This window comes from Symphalangus syndactylus, chromosome 4 (assembly GCF_028878055.3).
Source record: "Symphalangus syndactylus isolate Jambi chromosome 4, NHGRI_mSymSyn1-v2.1_pri, whole genome shotgun sequence".
Classification (NCBI taxonomy): domain Eukaryota; kingdom Metazoa; phylum Chordata; class Mammalia; order Primates; family Hylobatidae; genus Symphalangus; species Symphalangus syndactylus.
The window spans coordinates 85,171,996-85,193,534 of NC_072426.2; the positions used below are offsets into that span (position 1 = coordinate 85,171,996).

At 38.0% G+C, this 21,539-nt stretch overlaps 1 protein-coding gene across 21 annotated transcripts in view; it reads right to left on the minus strand.

Annotated features, from left to right (window-relative positions):
- MAPK8 (mitogen-activated protein kinase 8) overlaps positions 1-21,539 on the minus strand; it is a 135,587-nt gene that overhangs the window by 59,367 nt on the left and 54,681 nt on the right. For 9 of the 21 annotated variants that reach the window (XM_063638082.1, XM_055275397.2, XM_063638081.1 and 6 more), the window contains one exon: positions 16,259-16,303. The exons of the other annotated variants lie outside the window; for them this stretch is intronic. The gene's annotated coding sequence lies outside the window, so the exon portion shown is untranslated. The remainder of the gene's footprint in view (positions 1-16,258; positions 16,304-21,539) is intronic. 21 annotated transcript variants of the gene reach the window in all.

Here is a 21,539-nt window from a genome sequence, read left to right on the forward strand (position 1 = left end):
CGTCAGCCACCACGCCTGGCCATATCTAGTGTTTTAAACCTTTGATATCTGATACAGTTTCCTCAAATCAAATTTCAAACATGGAAAGCATTGTCAAACAAGAAACAGCGTTCAGCTTTGAGTTCCAGTTGTATGTATATGTTATTGTATGTGTTCCAAAACTGTATGCAATTCCTAAACATCTGATATGCCTTGGTATATGCAGTAAACTGTTTTATTCTCATGTCTTTTTTTTTTTTTTTTGAGACACTCTCTCGCTCTGTTGCCCAAGGTGGAGTACAATGGCATGATCTCGGCTCACTGCAACATCTGCCTCCCAGGTTCAAGTGATTCTCCTGCCTCAGCCTCCCGAGTAGCTGGGATTATAGGTGTGCACCACCATGCCTGGCTAATTTTTGTATTTTTATTAAAGATGGGGTTTCATCACGTTGGTCAGGCTGGTCTCGAACTACTGACCTCATGATCCTCTCACCTCAGCCTCCCAAAGTGCTGGGATTACAGGCGTGAGCCACCGCACCTGGCCTGTTTTTTTTGTTTTGTTTTGTTTTTTAAAGAGCTTTCTTTCCCTCCAAATCCTAAAGTGTGTGTCTTCAAAGAAATTCATGGAAAGGACTTTGAATACGAGTTTGTACCATATTCAAGTATTTTTGAATACAGGTTTCGGGTAACTATGGAGATGATACCATTGGACTAGGTAAAAATTTCCAAAATTCGAATAAAAAACTGATGTGTTAATGAAGATTGCTAAGCCAACATGAAACAGAACAGGAATTAATTACATGGGACTGAACTGATAGAGGACTGAAATGATTTTTTAATCACTTTTTTTTTTTTTTTGAGACGGAGTCTCGCTCTGTCACCCAGGCTGGAGTGCAGTGGCGCAATCTCGGCTCACTGCAAGCTCCGCCTCCCGGGTTCACGCCATTCTCCTGCCTCAGCCTCTCCGAGTAGCTGGGACCACAGGCGCCCGCCACCACGCCCGGCTAATTTTTTTGTATTTTTAGTAGAGACGGGGTTTCACCGTGGTCTCGATCTCCTGACCTCGTGATCCACCCGCCTCGGCCTCCCAAAGTGCTGGGATTACAAGCCTGAGCCACTGCGCCCTGCCTAATCACTTTCTGTTTGAAACATTGTTGATTCTTCTCATATTTTTTTTGCCAGAGTCCACATTTTCTTTGAGCCATTTATAGCTCATAGCAATTAGGTAAAGTATACTTTTGTGGGGAAAAGTGAAACATTTACCTTCCTCTTTACCTGATTTTCTCCAGAATTTGGGAGCTATTTGTGAATATTCTTATTTTATGACATTTATGACAATATAGTTGTTTGTGTAAGTGCGATATTTTGTTTGTTTGTTTTGTAACAGGATGCATTGGAGACACTGGTTATTGTACCAAGGTTTAACTGGAACAGCATATGATCAAACTACTTTGAGGAATTAAGGTTGACTTTATAGAGTCAATAAAAAGCCCCTTGGAAAGACTTGACCTAATAAGTTGTCTATACTGTTCCCTTACAAGAATCCTGACTTGTGGTATGTAAAGAATGTCACTTTCTGAGAGTTCCAGGAATATCAAAATATTCTGGGACTTCGAGAAGAGAAGAATTCACCAAACTGTGAAAGTATTACAGGCACAGGCTGATGGTTAATCTCTGGCTTGACTTCTTAGACTTGAGAAGTTTCCAAAAGTCTAATCCAAAATTTCTTACGAAAAAGTTTCAGGCAAAGCCAACTAGTCTATATGATCAATCACTACTCTTGCTGCACTTTATGCAAATAAATCAGGCCAAGTATAATAATTCTAAAACTTTTTTTGCAAATAAATTGGTCTATTTCTCTTCGGTAGAAAAGAGGGACTGGATGGGTGTAGTGGCTTGTGCCTGTAAGCCCAGCTACTCACGGATAAGGTGGAGGATCACCTGAGCCCAGGAATTCAAGGCTACAATGAGCTATAATCATGCCACTGCACAACAGCCTGAGTGACAGAGTGAGACTGTTACTAAAAGAAAGAAAAAATTTTTAAGTATAAATATATACATTTTATGTATGTAAAGTTATGTATTTTAAAAAAATAAAAGGGAGACTAGAGACAGAAAACTCATGTTTCATAAGAGAACTATAACACACCTGTTATTAGATTCTAGCCTGACCATTGTTTTTGAGTTTTCTTATTTGTCTACCACTTGGACTAAATCCTGAATTATTTCCTGGCTACAACCAGTCTGTAAAGAAGAGCCAGGTTTTAATTTTTTTCACGATTTTGCTGTTGTTGTTGTTGGCTCCCTAACGAATAGGTTCTTTTTTCATTCTGACATGTAAATTCACTTTTTTGATTGTAGTCAATGTGTGCATTATATTTCTACGACACAAATTCTTAATGTTATGTATCTCTCATTGTTTTACTTTGGAGGAAACTAAAATCATGGGATTCCAAAGACTAGGGATGATTCAACAAGCAATGACTTAACTGAGGTCTGATTTCTGCCACTCTGTGATGCCATCCTAAGTCAGCTTTTGGGAGCTCTTAAAATTCCTCACTGGGACATTTCCTCCTCCCTCATCAACATGAGACAGCACTACCTGGGAGTGAGCTTTCCTGGTGACAAGGGACATCATGACACTTAGATTTTGATTAACAATGCTTTCAAGAAGAAAGATTTTTGACCACAAGGAGTAAAGGTTGGGGAGGGAGGGGAGAAGAAAAACTTTTTATCTAAGGAATATGGGCCTAAGTTATCAGTCCCAAAAAGGTATTTAAAATGTAACAGCAATTATGTCTCATTCCCCCTTGATGTAAATAATTACCCCTTGAAGCCACTTGCTATTCAAGCTCTAGACTAACTGACCTCAAGAAGACATAAAATGCCACACACCTTATAATTTAACAATGTATAGAAAATCATTAACCAATGTTATTTCTGTAAACCAATTAGAATTCCTGATAAGCAACTTTTGTAGCCACTCCCTCTCGATTCATCTTTTATTTATTTTTCAAACAATTTAGTTTATTTCTTTCTCATATAATAGTCCAGAGTTAAGTGGGAGAGCCACAGAGAAAAGGCAGCTCTATTTCATGAAGTTATCCAAGGACCCAGGTTCCTTTTATCCTGTTGCTCTGTCACCCCCTAGGGAGTTATTGCCCATGTGGTGGGCAATAATGCATCTCTTCTCCAATCCAGGGGAGGGGTGGGAAGAAGACAAGGGTGAGCATATTCTCTTCTGAGGATATGATTTGCAAGTTACAGAATTCCTTCTGCGCAAATTAGCTTGGCTCACACACCACAGTCACATCTTACTGCAAAGTAGCCATGTACCCAACTAAAAGTTGAAGGGTTCAATTGACCAAGAGCAGTGAGAGAGTGGATATCTGGATATAGTGATCAGTCTTTCTACCATGGGTCCAAGAAATGTGTTTTTTTCTTTTTTTTAAAATTATATTTTAAGTTGTGGGGTACATGTGCAGAATGTGCAGGTTTGTTACATAGGTATACATGTGCCATGGTGGTTTGCTGCACTCATCAACTCATCATCTACATTAGGTATTTCTCCTAATGCTATACCTCCTCCAATCCCCTGACAGGCCCTGGTGTCTGATGTTCCCCTCCCTGTGCCCATGTGTTCTCATTGTTCATCTCCCACTTAGAAGTGGGAATATGCAGTGTTTGGTTTTCTGTTCTTTTGTTAGTTTCCTGAGAATCATGGTTTCCAGCTTCATCCATGTCCCTGCAAAGGACATGAACTCATCCTTTTTATGGCTGTATTCCATAATGTATATGTGCCACATTCTCTTTATCCAGTCTAACACTGATGGGCATTTGGGTTGGTTCCCAGTCACTGCTATTGTGGACAGTGACACAATAAACATACATGTGCATGTGTCTTTACAGTAGAATGATTTATAATCCTTTGGGTATGTAACCAGTAATGGGATTGCTGGGTCAAATAGTATTTCTAGTTCTAGATCCTTGAGGAATCGCCACACTGTCTTCCACAATGGTTGAACTAATTTACACTCCCAACAGTGCAAAAGTGTTCCTATTTCTCCAGCATCTGTTTCCTGACTTTTTAATGATTGCCATTCTAACTGGAGTGAGATGGTATCTCATTGTGGTTTTTGATTTGCATTTCTCTAATGACCAGTGATGATGAGCATTTTTTCATATGTTTGTTGGCTGCATAAATGTCTTCTTTTGAGAAATGTCTCTTCATATGCTTCGCCCGCTTTTTGATGGGGTTGTTTTTTTCTTGTAAATTTGTTTAAGTTCTTTGTAGATTCTGGATATTAGCGCTTTGTCAGATGGATAGATTGCAAAAATTTCCTCCCATTCTGTAGGTTGCTTGTTCACTCTGATGATAGCTTCTTTTGCTGTGCAGAAACTCTTTAATTAGATACCATTTGTCAATTTTGGCTTTTGTTGCAAATGCTTTTGGTGATTTAGTCATGAAGTCTTTGCCCATGCCTATGTCCTGAATGCTACTGCCTAGGTTTTCCTTTAGGATTTTTATGGTTTTAGGTCTTACATTTAAGTCTTTAATCCATCTTGAGTTAACTTTTGTATAAGGTGTAAGGAAGGAATCCAGTTTCAGCTTTCTGCATATGGATAGCCAGTTTTCCCAACACCATTTATTAAATAGGGAATCCTTTCCCCACTGCTTGTTTTTGTAGGTTTGTCAAAGATCATACGGTTGTAGATGTGTGGCGTTATTTCTGAGGCTGCTGTTCTGTTCCATTGGTCTATATATCTGTTTTGGTATCAGTACCATGCTGTTTTGGTTACTGTAGCCTTGTAGTACAGTTTGAACTCAGGTAACATGATGCCTCCAACTTTGTTCTTTTTGCTTAGGATTGTCTTGGCTATGTGGGCTCTATTTTCGTTCCATATGAAATTTAAAGTAGTTTCTTCTAATTCTGTGAAGAAAGTCAATGGTAGTTTGATGGGGATACCAATGAATCTATAAATTATTTTGGGCAGTATGGCCATTTTCATGATACTGATTCTTCCTATCCATGGGCATGGAATGTTTTTCCACTTGTTTGTGTCCCCTCTTATTTCCTTGAGCAGTGCTTTGTAGTTCTCTTTGAAGAGTTCCCTCACATCCCTCATAAGTTGTATTCCTAGGTATTTTACTCTCTTTGTAGCAACTGTGAATGGGAGTTCACTCATGATTTGGCTGTTTGTCTGTTATTGGTGTATAAGAATGCTTGTGATTTTTGCACATTGATTTTGTATCCTGAGGCTTTGTTGATGTTGCTTATCGGCTTAAGATTTTGGGCTGAGACAATGGGGTTTTCTAAATATACAATCATGTCATCTGCAAACAGGGACAATTTGAATTCCACTTTTCCTAACTGAATACCCTTTATGTCTTTCTCTTGCCTGATTGCCCTGGCCAGAACTTCCAATACTATGTTGAATAGGAGTGGTGAGAGAGGGCATCCTTGTCTTGTGCCAGTTTTCAAAGGGAATGCTTCCAGTTTTTGCCCATTCAGTACAATATTGGCTGTGGGTTTGTCATAAATAGCCCTTATTATTTTGAGATATGTTCCATCAATACCTAGTTTATTGAGAGTTTTTAGCATGAGGGGCTGTTGAATTTTGTCAAAGGCCTTTTCTGCATCTACTGAGATAATCATGTGGTTTTTGTTGTTGGTTCTGTTTATGTGATGGACTATGTTTATTGATTTGCATATGTTGAACCAGCCTTGCATGCCAGAAATGAAGCAGAATTGATCATGGTGGATAAGCTTTTTCATGTGCTGCTGGATTTGGTTTGCCAGTATTTTATTGAGGATTTTCACATCAATGTTCATCAGGGATATTGGCCTGAAATTTTGTTTTTTTATTGTGTCTCTGCCAGGTTTTGGTATCAGGATGACTCTGGCCTCATAAAATGAGTTACAGAGGAGTCCCTGTTTTTCTATTGTTTGGAGTAGTTTCAGAAGGAATGGTGCCTGCTCCTCCTTGTACCTCTGGTGGAATTCAACGGTGAATCCAACTGGTCCTGGGCTTTTTTTGGTTAGCAGGCTATTAAGTACTGCCTCAATTTCAGAACTTCTTATTGGTCTATTCAGGGATCCCAACTTTCTCCCTTTAGTCTTGGGAGGCTGTAAATGTTCAGGAATTTCTCTATTTCTTCTAGATTTTCTAGTTTATTTGCATAGAGGTGTTTATAGTATTCTCTGATGGTAGTTTGTATTTCTGTGGGATCAGTGGTGATATCTCTTTATCATTTTCTATTGTGTCTATTTGATTCTTTTCTCTTTTCTTCTTTATTAGTCTGGCTAGCAGTCTATTTTGTTGATCTTTTCAAAAAACCAGCTCCTGAATTCACTGATTTTTTTGAAGGGTTGTTCATGTCTCTATCTCCTTCAGTTCTGCTCTGATCTTAGTTATTTCTTGTCTTCTGCTAGCTTTTAAATTTGTTTGCTCTTGCTTCTCTAGTTCTTTTAATTGTGATGTTAGGGTGTTGATTTTGGATCTTTCCTGCTTTCTCTTGTGGGCATTTAGTGCTATAAATTTCCTCTAGGCACTGCTTAAAATGTGTCCCAGAGATTCTCCTACATTGTGTCTTTGTTCTCACTGGTTTCAAAGAACATCTTTATTTCTGCTTTCATTTCGTTATTTACCCAGTAGTCATTCAGGAGCAGGTTGCTCAGTTTCCATGTAGCTGTGCGTTTTTGAGTGAGTTTCTTAATCCTGAGCTCTAATTTGACTGCACTGTGGTTTGAGAGACTGTTATGATTTCTGTTCTCTTGCATTTACTGAGGAGGGTTTTACCTCCAATTATGTGGTCAGTTTTAGAATAAGTGCGATGTGGTGCTGAGGAGAACGTATATTCTGTTGATTTGGGGTGGACAGTTCTGTAGGCGTCTATTAGGTCTGCTTGGTCCAGAGCTGAGTTCAACTCCTGGATATCCTTGTTAATTTTCTGTCTCGTTGATCTATCTAATATTGACAGTGGGGTGTTAAAGTCTCCCACTATTATTGTGTGGGACTCTGTCTCTAGGTCTTTAAGAACTTGCTTTATGAATCTGGGTGCTGCTGTATTAGGTGAATATATATTTAGGATAGTTAGCTCTTCTTGTTTCATTGATCTCTTTCTCATTATGTAATGCCCTTCTTTGTCTCTTTTGATCTTTGTTGGTTTAAAGTCTCTTTTATCAGAGACTAGGATTGCAACCCTGGCTTTTTTTTTTTGCTTTCAACTTACTTGGTAAATCTTCCTCCACCCCTTTATTTTGAGCCTATGTGTGTCTTTGCACGTGAGATGGGTCTCCTGAATACAGCACACTGATGGTTCTTGACTCTTTAATGAATTTGCCAGTCTGTGTCTTTTAATTGAGGCATTTAGTCTGTTTACCCTTAAGGTTAATATTGTTATGTGTGAATTTGACCCTGTCGTTATGATGCTAGCTGGTTATTTTGCCCATTAGTTGATGCAGTTTCTTCATAGTGTTGATGGTCTTTACAATTTGGTATGTTTTTGCAGTGGCTGGTACCAGTTGTTCCTTTCCATGTTTAGTGCTTCCTTCAGGAGCTCCTGTAAGGCATGCCTGGTGGTGACAAAATCTCTCAGCAGTCGCTTGTCTGTAAAGGATTTTATTTATCCTTAGTTTATTAAGCTTAGTTTGGCTGGATATGAAATTCTCGGTTGAAAATTCTTTTCTTTAAGAATGTCGAGCATTAGCCCCCACTCTATTCTGGCTTGTAGGGTTTCTGCCAAAGAGGTTCACTGTTAGTCTGATGGGCTTCCCTCTGTGGGTAACCTGACCTTTCTCTCTGGCTGCCCTTAAAATTTTTTCCTTCATTTCAACCTTGGTGAATTGGCAATTATGTGTCTTGGGGCTGCTCTTCTCGAGGAATATCTTTGTGGTGTTCTCTGTATTTCCTGAATTTGAATGCTGTTGGCCTGCCTTGCTAGGTTGGGGAACTTCTCCTGGATAATATCCTGAAGAGTGTTTTCCAACTTGGCTCCATTCTCCCGGTCACTTTCAGGTACACCAATCAAATGTAGATTTGGTCTTTTCACATAGTTCCATGCTTCTTTATCTGTTTCTTTTCACTGTTTTTTTTTTTTTCCCTCTAATCTGGTCTTCTCACTTTATTTCATTGAGTTAATCTTCAATCTCTGATATCCTTTCTTCCACTTGATCGATTCAGCTATTGATACTTGTGTATGCTTCACAAAGTTCTCGCGCTGTGTTTTTCAGTTCCATCAGGTCATTTAAATTCTTCTCTAAGCTGGTTATTCTAGTTAGCAATTTGTCTAACCTTTTTTCCAGGTTCTTAGCTTCCTTTCATTGAGTTAAAATATGCTCCTTTAGCTTGGAGGAATTTGTTATTACCTACCTTCTGAAGCCTACTTCTGTCAATCCTTCAAACTCATTCTCCGTCCAGTTTTGTTGCCTTGCTGGTGAGGAGTTGTGATCCTTTGGAGGAGAAGAGGTGTTCTGGTTTTTGGAATTTTCAGCCTTTTGGCGCTGGTTTCTCCCCATCTTCATGGATTTATCTACCTTTGGTCTTTGATGTGGGTGATGTTGGTACTATTCCTTTCTGTTTGTAATCGTAATTAGGGGGTTGAAACTTTCGGTCCTACTCCAACTTCTAGGAAGGGGAGAGGAGCTGAAGGTTGAGTCGATAAACCAATGGCCAATGATTTAATCAATCATGCCTAAGTAAACAAGTTTCCATAAAAATTCAAAAGGACTGTTTTGTGGGCTTCTGGATAACACATGCAGGTTCCCAGGGCGTGGCATAGCTGGAGAAGGCATGAAAACTCCATACCCCTTCTCCACACCTTGTGTTATGCATCTTGTCTGTTCATCTAGCTGTTCATCTGTATTCTCTGTAATATTCTTTATAATAAATGGGTAAATGTAAGTATTTCTGTGAGTTCTGTGAGCCACTCTAGAAAATTAATCAAACCCAAGGAGGGGATCATAGGAACCCCAATTTATAGCTATTCAGTCAGACACAAGGCTACAACTTATGCCTGTGACTGGCATCTGAAGTCGGGGGGCAGTGTTGTGGGACTGAGACCTCAATCTGTGGGATCTGATGCTGTTTTCAGGAAGACAATGTCAGAATAGAACTGAATCAGAAGACACCCAGTTGGTGTCTGTTGGAGAGAAATCTTCATACATTTTGGTGACCAGAGGCCACAGAAGTATTGTCTTGTATGATTATAGTAGGAGATACTACTCCCCACCAACCCCTATATCCTCAGATATATCTACAGAGGCTTCCAATAATTATTAACTATAACACAGTAAAGTGCTTTGAGGGGGAAAAAAATCCTTGAATAATACTGTCAAATGACTTAATGCAACAAATGACAAGGGAAAGAAGGCCTTGAAAAACACAACACACTGAAGGCATTCAGTACAGAAACAAATGGTCTTAACAGCACTCAAAAGGGCCCAACAGTATTACAGCTCTGAGTAACAATCAATAACTATGACACTCCTGAGGCATTAACAAATTAAATGACCAGTATACTCTATTTTAGAAAGCCAGACTATAGCTAATAATTTTTTTAATAAAAAAGCAAATCAAAGTTATTTTAAAATATCAGTACAATGGGGAGATTTTAAAAATCACATATAATAATACATCATTCATTGGCAATATACATACTTTCAGAAAGTCAGTTATTCTTCAAACCTTTCCAATCTCCTTTCATGCTCCACTAAACCCTCTGGAAAGCCACTCACAAATCCAGTGATCTGCCTGGTCAACCCTTTCAACCTCTTTTGAGTTTCTTCACAAATTCTCAAAGCTTGTAAGCACCTTTTCTCTATTTCTTACTCCTTAAATGTACATAGTGTCTAAGTAGACCTTATCACTTTATATTTTTTGTTAAATTTATGGGTTCAATTATGATCTCCCAATTTTGTTTCCAGCCCTGGCTTCTCCCTTATATTTTCAACTGCCTCTTGGTCATCTCAGTATGAACGATCCATAGGTACTCAAAGTGGAAACAGTAAAAATCTAACTTTTCTTCCCTCTAAAACTAACTTGGTCTTCCTTCCATGTTTACTTCTTTTATCAGCAATACCATTCTTCCAGCAATGCAGGCAAATGCAGGAAAATCTCCTAAGACGCTATCGGTCGATTCCCCTTTAGTGTTATCCTCATTTTAGGGGTGTGTGGAGAATGTGGTGAAAGTGTCAGGTGCTGATGAGCAGCATAGGAAAGAGTCAAGTTCTGTTTAGGAGCAAGAAGTTTGTTGAAGACTTTGGTGAATGAGCTTAATGGGATTGGTGAATATGGAATTCACCAATTCCTCTCAAGCTGAGTTACTCTCACTTATTCTTTGCACATAAGACCTCTAGGCCTTTAACAACTCACTTTTCTATTAGTCCTCACTTTTACTTCTTTCCTTCCACCGCTTATATTCCATGTTCCATTAGTCAGACCACCATCATGTCAATATCTTACTCTCAATGTACCAACCTGAAGTAGCACAACATAAGCATATAATCAGACTGCTGAACAAAACAAATGCAATGATGTATACTGGTGCTGCTTTCAATTTAAGACCTCTAATCTAAGCTAGTGAAAAAAAAATCCCAAGTTGCACTAGTCTAATTTCTACACTATTACAAACAGTCCTCTTGTTCCCTAAGTCTTCGACTTTACCTTATTTGTAAATAATCCCAACCTCTTCCTAGAGAAAATGAAAGTCAAGAAATACCTCTACTTCTATTCACTAAACTAGTTTCCACATACTTTTGCTTCACTCTTCACCATTACAATGTAATAGTGCTCTGAAGAATCTCCTGATCTTGCTCAACTGATTATCATTCTTTCTCCTAGCACTGAAATACGATCAAGACCCTGATATTTTTAAAAATACATAAAAACCTTACTTCACTGTCATAATCATCTCTACCCACTCTTTCTCCTTATAGCTCAAGCACTGTTTATATTTGTTATTTTCATTTCTTCACTTGCCAGAGTCCTCAATCCTGTTTTCCATATTCACCAATCCCATTAAGCTCATTCACCAAGGTCATCAACAAACTTCTTGCTCCTAAACAGAACTTGACTCTTTCCTATGCTGCTCATCAGCACCTGACACTTTCACCACATTCTCCTGCCTGAAGCACTCTTCTTGGGTTTCTAAAAACACTGCATACTCTGGATTTTTCTCACACCTTTCTGTTCCTTCCCAGTCTGCCCTGTAGGCTCATTTTCCCCCCTCTGCTAGCCCTCAGATTCTCTTCATGGCTGTCTTGGCCCTCTTGTCTTGTTACACTCTCCCACGGCAATTTCATCCACCCTCATGGCTCTAGTTACCACTTAACACTAAAGAATTTCAAATATGTATCTACTATTGAGCTTTTCCCTCTGCTATAGATGCATATATTCAAGGGTCTACGAATCATTACCACTTAGATGTCTCGAAGCTATCTCAAACTCTACATGTGCACAAAAATAAATTCTTTGTCTTCAATTCCCACTAAATTTGCTGCTATGCTACTTCTGCTCAGGGATTGCTATCATCATCCACTCAGGTATTCAAGCCAGAAACACAAACACTATCCTTGACTCTTCATACTCCAATATCCAATCTACATACACTTCTGGAGATTCAACCTTTAATCTACCACAAATCAGTGCTCTTCTTACTTACCCCGATTCAGGCCAATATTACCTACTGTCTGGATTACTGTATTCTCTTAAAGAGGTCCCCTTCCTTTAGTTCCCTTCCCCTGAATTCTTCATTCTGCAGCCAAAATGATCTTCTGAAGTTGGTTCTTTCTAAGAATTCTGCCTAGCCCACAACTCACCATACCCTTTAACTGTGAGAGGGGTTGGCTTTGAAGCACTATGTTTATGCTACATGACCCTGCCCTCTTAGCACAGCTGATTAAACCAAGGGTAGACAACTGACAAGGAACCAGTCAGACTCCCTCCAGAGGACTTGGAAGTGGGAGAGAAATTCAGAGGCTGTTAAGTTAGAGCTGTATAGTTAAGAGAAGACAGTATACATAGAGCAATGAAGCAGACATGAGAGACAAGACACTATGAGATACAAGAGGAAGCATCTGATACTGAACCATGTCTGGTTCCAAATCTTTGTGAAGTCCAGCTGCACTTCCTACCTCTGCATATGCTGAATCCTCTGGGTCACTTTCTTTGTCTTTTGCTTAAGTTTCTGACTTATAACTAAGACATTCTTAGCTAAAATACTTCTTCTACATGCAATTTTGACCCTGAATCTCCTTTGCTTAAAATCATACCACAGTTACTTTCTGTTCCTAAGATAAAACCCAAGGCTTCGTTAGGGCTGTGGACCAAGAACTAGGGGATTCCAGGAACTTCAGGACTCTGGATGACTTGGCCCTGGCCCTCTCTTACCAGATCCTCCTCCCTCTCCAATCCCAGGATCCAGCCACAATGAACTGCTTTAAAAGTACCACAATCTTTTCACCTCTAAGCCAACATGCGGGGAGGGGACAGGGAGGAATCTGTAACACACTCTAACCCCAACTTTACCTGGTCAAGACCTACTCATCCCTGAGGCTTCAAGTTCAGTCAGTATACTCACTTCCAAGACACATTGGGTCTTTCTCCATGGCAGCACATGTATTACCCTGAATTGAAATGTCTGTGCTTCCCATTGGACTAGAACACATGTAAGGGTAAAGAGCATGCATTTTGTTCACAGTTGGATTCCCAGAATTGCATAGCACACACTCAAATATTTTTGAATTAATCTAATCAGCTGCCAAGTTGTGTTGATTTTACTGTCTTGATAAATTACTTATTTCCATAGACACTGTCCTACTTCAATCTCATTTCTTCTCTAAAATATTTCAGTGATTTCTTAACTGCTCTCTCTGCCTAATTTCACTCCCTTCAAATTCACCCATTATCTCCTGTAGCAAGTAGGTATTGTAACGTAAGTTAATTTAATTCTCTCTTCTCTCAAAAACTGCCTTTAGAACAAAGCCCATCCAGTCGAATGTTTTATTCCTGGACCATATTAAGCTTTTCTGCCTTGATGCCTCTGTTCCCCTTATGTGAAATGCCCTTTTCCACTATCTCCAAGTGTTCAAATATACGCCATTATATAAGGCCAAGAAATGGTATCTTTCATTGAATTTTATTTATACTTCTCATGACACAATTTTTAAAATATTGAACTAAAAGTTACCTATATATCTAACTGTAAACTTATTTTGTCAACTAAGAAACATCAAGTTTATAGATTATGCAAAGATAAAACATGTAAAGCAACTCAACGTAAGTGAAGAAACTGAGTTATTAATATTCGCAAATACTTTTCATAATGTTACTTATGATTAATAAAATTATCTTTGTCTGCAAGATAGACTTTTCAATCTGTCTAAAAGAAAGACTTTTAGAATGCTTTCATTACCAAAGACTGATGCTTGGTTCTGGTTAATGACATCCTTTAAACAACTAAATTGAAATTTATATATCTATATAAACATATATATGTATTTATTTATTTATTTATTTTTTAATTTTTAAACAAGATCTCACTCTGCCACCCACGCTGGAATGCAACAGCACAAGCATGGCTCACTTGCAGCCCCAAACTCCTGGGCTTAAGCAATCCTTCCATCTCAGCCTCCTGAATAGCTAGGACTACAGGCATGTACCACCAAGCTTGCTTAATTTTAAAATTGTATAGATGCGGTCTCATTCTGTTGCCCAGGCTGGTCTCAAACTCCTGGCCTCAAGTGATCCTCCTGCCTTGGCCTCCCAAAGTGCTGAGCTACTACACCCAGCTGAAACTTATATTCTACTAACTAAAATGGGCTTAATTTTAAGGGTGCACAGATAACCATGATACCTCAATAAATATTAAATTTTCCTTTGTGGGCTTGGTACTTCAGATATTTCTTGGTCCAATGCCTTCTAGTCATTCAGTTAAATTTCAAGTTAGGAAAACAATATTGAAATAACATTTGGTGATTATGTAGCAGGGAGGACTCTAGAAAGCAATTTTTTAAAAAAATCCAGCTACTACTAAACTGCACTAATAAAGCTTTCCAAATATTTGAGCTCCTTCAGACTAGTCAGTTGTTAATAGGGTAAAAAAAGAAAAAAAACTTTTCAACCCTATATGGCAGTGTTTTCCAAACTAATGAGCTCCAACACACTGATGGGTCATGAAATCAATTTGGTGGATTTGAATTTTAGTGAAATAGAAGAGAATAAAGAATATTAGGATGTAACTCATGTTGTAAGGATAAATATTTGCAAAACTTATTTTTATACTGTTCAATTAGATTTGGCCCAAAGCTGCCTCCATACACTGTTAACTGTACTCTAGCTTGATGTGTAAACAAGTTATAACCTAACTTAGGAGTATATCCTTATAACCACACATCTGAGTCTCAGCCAATCCCAGGTTAAAAGCTGCTAGATTATGCCCAAATAAGGCAAACACCAAGCTGCACCAATCAGGTAATTTCTGTATGACATTTCTTATTTTTCCCTGTTATTAAAACAGCTCACCAGTTGTTAAGTGGTAGTATTCTGAACCATCTTAGAGTGCTGTCTGCTTCTAGAAACTTTTTCCTGCTCAAATAAACTTTGTTAAATTTAAAGATTCTTAGTGGGGGTTTTTTGTTTAGTTTAGTTTTTAACAATACACAGATAAAGGCATACTGCATCACCAAAATTATTTTTTCCCACGGGAAAAAAATACTAATTAAAAAAAATCTACCTCCTTTCCAACAAAAAGTTATAGCAGGTTAAATATTTATACCTAGGGTTCTTTTCTCATTACATGACAGCATTTAAAGTCACTTCAAATTAAGGAAAAAAAAAAAAAACACTGAAGTTGAATTCTAAAAGAATTTTCTCATTTGTCTTTGATTTATTGTGGACTTTACTGACAAGTACATTCTGCAAGCTATGGCATGTAACATGCTACCCAGTAAATTACTATATATTCTGATTTCTCATTACTGAATCAGGAAATGACTAAATAATTTAATATGCAATTAAGGTTTAGATGAAGTTGATTCATCAAGAGATAATTGTAATCCAACTGTCATGCCATGACTGTAACGCATGAGACATGCTCATTCTTTGACAACCTAAAGTCTGTCTTCCTTATACTCATATGTAAAATATCATTTAGGTACATAGCTAATAATAATAAAATGGCTAGGATTCCATACTCTTTAAAAAATACCTTTGTCAAAGATTCTTTATAGACAAATGAATAATTTTACATTTCTCTCAAAAGATGGGATAATAATCTCCTTAGTTTATCGTTATCTTGGTTACCAAGAGTTAGCAAAGGTTTAGAATTTCCACACAAGGCAACATTGCATAAATACGGTAATAGTACTGATGGCAATATCTGATAATACATAAAAGGGAACAAAAATGTCAATAAATCTAGTCAATGCATACGAAAATTTCTAAGGTGATATGGAGGATACAAATTTACAGTTATGGGAGGATATTTATCTTAAATATCTTTGGGTTCAGTTCGCATTACTGGTTATTTTTGTTTTAATAGTTGTGAAAGTACAATTTCAACTTTTAAAACTTTGAAGGATATGTACCTAATGGCTGTTTTCTGATGCAGTGAAAAAGGACAAAGACAACAGAGCCAGAAAAATGATACCACAGCCACAGAGAAATTAAGTACATCCTTTAAACAAACCCCTTTTGTATTGTTTGCTTTACTTCACTCCTGTTTCCTTAAGAACACTGGCAAACAGCCATATTTCCTGTTTTACACAGCTTAGCTACAAGGACCCTTAAACAATAAAGAGAAATCAAGGGGATTTTATAAAGACAAATTGTTGTTACAATATTTGTAATGTAATCTAGTTATAATATTGTAAATAACGTGTACCTACATCAATAACTTGCCATTCTCCTTTAAATCATACACTATATTTTCAAACTGATGAAATAATTCAGTTATTATTCTTGAAAAACAAGATTATTAGGTGCAAACACTTTCTCTGGAAAAATCAATTTTACAGTGTTTGCTATCATTCTAAAGGTATCTGTAAAAGAGATACCAGTATGACTGATTGCTCTAGTTTGGCAAGAATATTTGTTTATAATCTCAAAGATCAACTGTGAGAGGCAATCAATCCTTTGTTTGGAGTTTTCTGTCTTTAGGATATGAAAGTATCCAACTAGTTGATATTACAAATGTTTCTGCCATTTCAGAAAATAATTATTTTCTCTTGGGCAAAAAAAAAAACAACCCTTGATATCACAAAGAGTTTGCCTCTCTTACCATTTCTTTGATCCCGGGCAACTTCTGATTCCTTAGTTTCTTCATCTGTAAATAGAGATATTTGTACTTGTCTTCCAAATTATTGAGAGCATCAAATTAAGTAAGAAACTGGCACATAAGCATTCAACTAATCTTAATTCTTTTTCCTTTTTACTTAACAACTCAAAACAGAAAGCCACAAGCATATTTCTAAAGAATTCAGTTTTTTTTTTTTTTTTAAGTTTTTTTCAGGCAATACCAACAGGGACAATGTCAAAAACAAAATTCTCCTCAGAGTTGGTTACAAACATAAGCTCTAATCAGCCTTCATTATACTCATTATTTGGCTTCAAAAACTCAAGATACCAATGTGCTTTCAGGAAAAATAAAAATAAAAAATAATAAAAAAAGAAACTTAAGGAAACGAATTAACGCAGTGGGCTCCTTGCTGATGAAAATATCCTCTTTAGTCATCCTGGTATTTCCCTCCACTGGCCCATACAATGCCAAGCACAAAAGCACTAAATAAATATTACTACAGAACTGAAGCAAATAGCCCTGTGTGCCTCAAAAACTACTCAGGTACCACCATGTGCTAGAAAATGACTCCAAATGACTATGAATCAGGAAGAAATGGATGAATTATTAACTGCATGCCTAGTCTGAGGAAATCTAAATAGATTATTGGCAATTGAATTAAAGTCCAAAATAACTTGAAAGCAAAAAACAAAATCTAAGCACTGTAATGCACTTTTTACTATTGATATGAAGAACACTTCACCAGCTTTTCAGAAGTCTGTAAACAATCAGAAAATGTGAGGAAATCTGCCATCACATATATGTAAAGCTAGGTTCAGGTAAGGGCTCATCCAGTTTTTAAAAAGCAAACAGTACTCAAAGTAGAAACCACAAGCAAAGCAAGCAAGGATCAATCTGAGCTGCCAAAGTGGTGCACTTGAGCCATCTAGTGGATGGAGAAAAACCTAAGTTTAATTCTGTAAGAAAAACGTCCTACTGCTCAATTCTCTATGAAAACAGTAACAAATATGTTCTTTGGAACAGTACATTAAAATTGACAAAAGATAGTATTGAACTAACAAGTAGATATCGAGGAAAGATGAAAAATACAATGACGACAAATTTTTCAGGGTAGAGTTCAGATTTTACGGATAACTAAAGATGAAAACTAAGGACAAACACTCTTCCTTTATGGTATTTTTCTTTTTTTTTTTTTATTATACTTTAGGTTTTAGGGTACATGTGCACAATGTGCAGGTTTGTTACATATGTATCCATGTGCCATGTTGATTTCCTGCACCCATTAACTCGTCACTTAGCATTAGGTATACCTCCGAATGCTGTCCCTCCCCTCTCCCCCAACCCCACAACAGTCCCCGGAGTGTGATGTTCCCCTTCCTATGTCCATGAGTTCTCACTGTTCAATTCCCACCTATGAGTGAGAACATGCGGTGTTTGGTTTTTTGTCCTTGCGATAGTTTACTGAGAATGATGTTTTCCAGTTTCATCCATGTCCCTACAAAGGACATGAACTCATCATTTTTTTATGGCTGCATAGTATTCCATGGTGGATATGTGCCACATTTTCTTAATCCAGTCTATCGTTGTTGGACATTTGGGTTGGTTCCAACTCTTTGCTATTGTGAATAGTGCCGCAATAAACATACGTGTGCATGTGTCTTTATAGCAGCATGATTTATAGTCCTTTGGGTATATACCCAGTAATGGGATGGCTGGGTCAAATGGTATTTCTAGTTCTAGATTCCTGAGGAATCGCCACACTGACTTCCACAATGGTTGAACTAGTTTACAGTCCCACCGACAGTGTAAAAGTGTTCCTATTTCTCCACATCCTCTCCAGCACCTGTTGTTTCCTGATTTTTTAATGATGGCCATTCTAACTGGTGTGAGATGGTATCTCACTGTGGTTTTGATTTGCATTTCTCTGATGGCCAGTGATGAGGAGCATTTCTTCATGTGTTTTTTGGCTGCATAAATGTCTTCTTCTGAGAAGTGTCTGTTCATGTCCTTTGCCCACTTTTTGATGGGGTTGTTTGTTTTTTTCTTGTAAATATGTTTGAGTTCATTGTAGATTCTGGATATTAGCCCTTTGTCAGATGAGTAGGTTGCAAAAATTTTCTCCCATTCTGTAGGTTGCCTGTTCACTCTGATGATAGTTTCTTTTGCTGTGCAGAAGCTCTTTAGTTGAATTAGATCCCATTTGTCAATTTTGGCTTTTGTTGCCATTGCTTTTGGTGTTTTAGACATGAAGTCCTTGCCCACGCCTATGTCCTGAATGGTATTGCTTAGGTTTTCTTGTAGGATTTTAATGGTTTTAGGTCTAACATTTAAGTCTTTAATCCATCTTGAATTAATTTTTGTATAAGGTGTAAGGAAGGGATCCAGTTTCAGCTTTCTACATATGGCTAGCCAGTTTTCCCAGCACCATTTATTAAATAGGGAATCCTTTCCCCATTTCTTGCTTTTGTCAGGTTTGTCAAAGATCAGATAGTTGTAGATACGTGGCATCATTTCTGAGCGCTCTGTTCTGTTCCATTGATCTATGTCTCTGTTGTTGTACCAGTACCATGCTGTTTTGGTTACTGTAGCCTTGTAGTATAGTTTGAAGTCAGGTAGCGTGATGCCTCCAGCTTTGTTCTTTTGGCTTAGGACTGACTTGGCGATGCGGGCTTTTTTTGGTTCCATATGAACTTTAAAGTAGTTTTTTCCAATTCTGTGAAGAAAGTCATTGGTAGCTTGATGGGGATGGCATTGAATCTATAAATTACCTTGGGCAGTATGGCCATTTTCATGATATTGATTCCTCCTACCCATGAGCATGGAATGTTCTTCCATTTGTTTGTATCCTCTTTTATTTCATTGAGCAGTGGTTTGTAGTTCTCCTTGAAGAGGTCCTTTACGTCCCTTGTAAGTTGGATTCCTAGGTATTTTATTCTCTTTAAAGCAATTGCGAATGGGAGTTCACTCATGATTTGAACACTGATGCAAAAATCCTCAATAAAATACTGACAAACCGAATCCAGCAGCACATCAAAAAGCTTATCCACCATAATCAAGTGGGCTTCATCCCTGGGATGCAAGGCTGGTTCAACATACACAAATCAATAAATGTAATCCAGCATATAAACAGAACCAAAGACAAAAACCACATGATTATCTCAATAGATACAGAAAAGGCCTTTGACAAAATTCAACAACCCTTCATGCTAAAAACTCTCAATAAATTAGGTATTGATGGGACGTATCTCAAAATAATAAGAGCTATCTGCGACAAACCCACAGCCAATATCATACTGAATGGGCAAAAACTGGAAGCATTCCTTCTGAAAACTGGCACAAGACAGGGATGCGCTCTCTCACCGCTCCTATTCAACATAGTGCTGGAAGTTCTGGCCAGAGCAATCAGGCAGGAGAAGGAAATAAAGGGTATTCAATTAGGAAAAGAGGAAGTCAAATTGTCCCTGTTTGCAGATGACATGATTGTATATCTAGAAAACCCCATCGTCTCAGCCCAAAATCTCCTTAAGCTGATTAGCAACTTCAGCAAAGTCTCAGGATACAAAATCAATGTACAAAAATCACAAGCATTCCTGTACACCAATAACAGACAAACAGAGAGCCTTCATGGTATTTTTCTTAAAACCATATAATCATTAGACCACACGTAATTTATAAAACACATTACACAAAATAAGAAAGATTTCTTCAGCTCCAGCTACCAAAGCCAAAGGTGGGGAGAAAAGGGAAATAGGAATAGATAAATGAATTTCTACAAGCTCATATAAAGAAAAGGAGGTTACCTTTCTGCCGGGGGACTCACATTCAGTTATGGTTATGGCAACCCCAGCTCACCTAGGACTCCTGCTCCCATGTGGGACTGAAGGCAAAATGACCTTAAAATTTTCAGTACTCAGGAGGCTGAGGCGTGAGGATGGCTAGACGCCAAGAGTTCAAGGCTGCAGTGCATTATGTTCAGGCCAGTGAATGGCCACTGCACTCCAGTCTGGGCAACACAGCGAGGCCCCATTTCTAAAAAATAAATATCACACTGGGTGTGGTGGCTCACGCCTGTAATCCCAGCACTTTGGGAGGCCGAAGTGGGCGGATCATGAAGTCAGGAGTTTGAGACCAGCCTGGCCAACATGGTGAAACCCCGTCCATACTAAAAATACAAAAATCAGCTGGGCGTGGTGGCAGGTGCCTGTAATCCCAGCTACTCAGGAGGCTGAGGCAGGAGAATTGTTTGAACCCAGGAGGTGGAGGTTGCAGTGAGCCAAGATCACACCCCATTGCACTCCAGCCTGGGCAACAAGAGTGAAACTCCATCTCAAAAAAAAAAAAGCTAATAAAATTTTGGAAATCACAAATTACGTGAGCAGTGTGATACTGTGGAATCCACTTAAATTTTGGAGGCACATTTTTCTCGTTCATAAAACTATGGTCTTGGAATAAATTAGTAGTAAGATTGCTCTTAACTAAAATTTAATGATTTTAGAAACCCCTGCCCACTTCCTACCCGCCACCCCCAAAATAGAGGCTAATAAAAAGAAAATGTGGTTTTTCGGTTTGTATTTTTTTCCCATTAATTCACATGAACAGTATATGATTTCCTCTTCTGAGTCTGGAACACAAAGATGACTCCCCGATCCCAAGAAATAGAGAAACTAGTTAGTAGAAATAAAACACTCAAAGTTCATTTTAAAGCAAGGCAGAAACAAGGGTCAGAAAAGATACAAATGAAATGCTACAGATACCTTTGAGGCTAAGAATTTGGCCTGAAAAAAGGTAATTTTCACTTCCGTATCTTTCTAAGACTCACTGTATAATGAGAAAAGAGGTAGAAGGGATGGGGGATGTGGTGAAGGGACTGAATAGTGAGAGGAAAGAACAGAGGCAAAACCAGCAACTGTCAAAGAAAAATAGTCCATTTTGCTGGGCATACAGGTTTCATAAAGGATGCACTGCAGGAAATAAAGCTAGAAAAAGGTATGATGAATTTACTTTTGCATCACAGACCACTGACAAACCACATCTGAGGACATTAAGCAAGGCAAATAAAGCTGGTCATGTCAATGAAAACGAGGAAAATTTTCTGAAGTTTTGGAAAGAATCAATGAAATTTGCTAGTCAACTGGCTATAGAGGCAATGAGGAAGAAGCTAGAACTCAAGAAATTTCAGTCTGCCTGCCAGGAAGGGTACTGATATTATTAACCCAAGTAGAAAACATACTTACTGTGTCATATAAATTCTCATTTTACATAC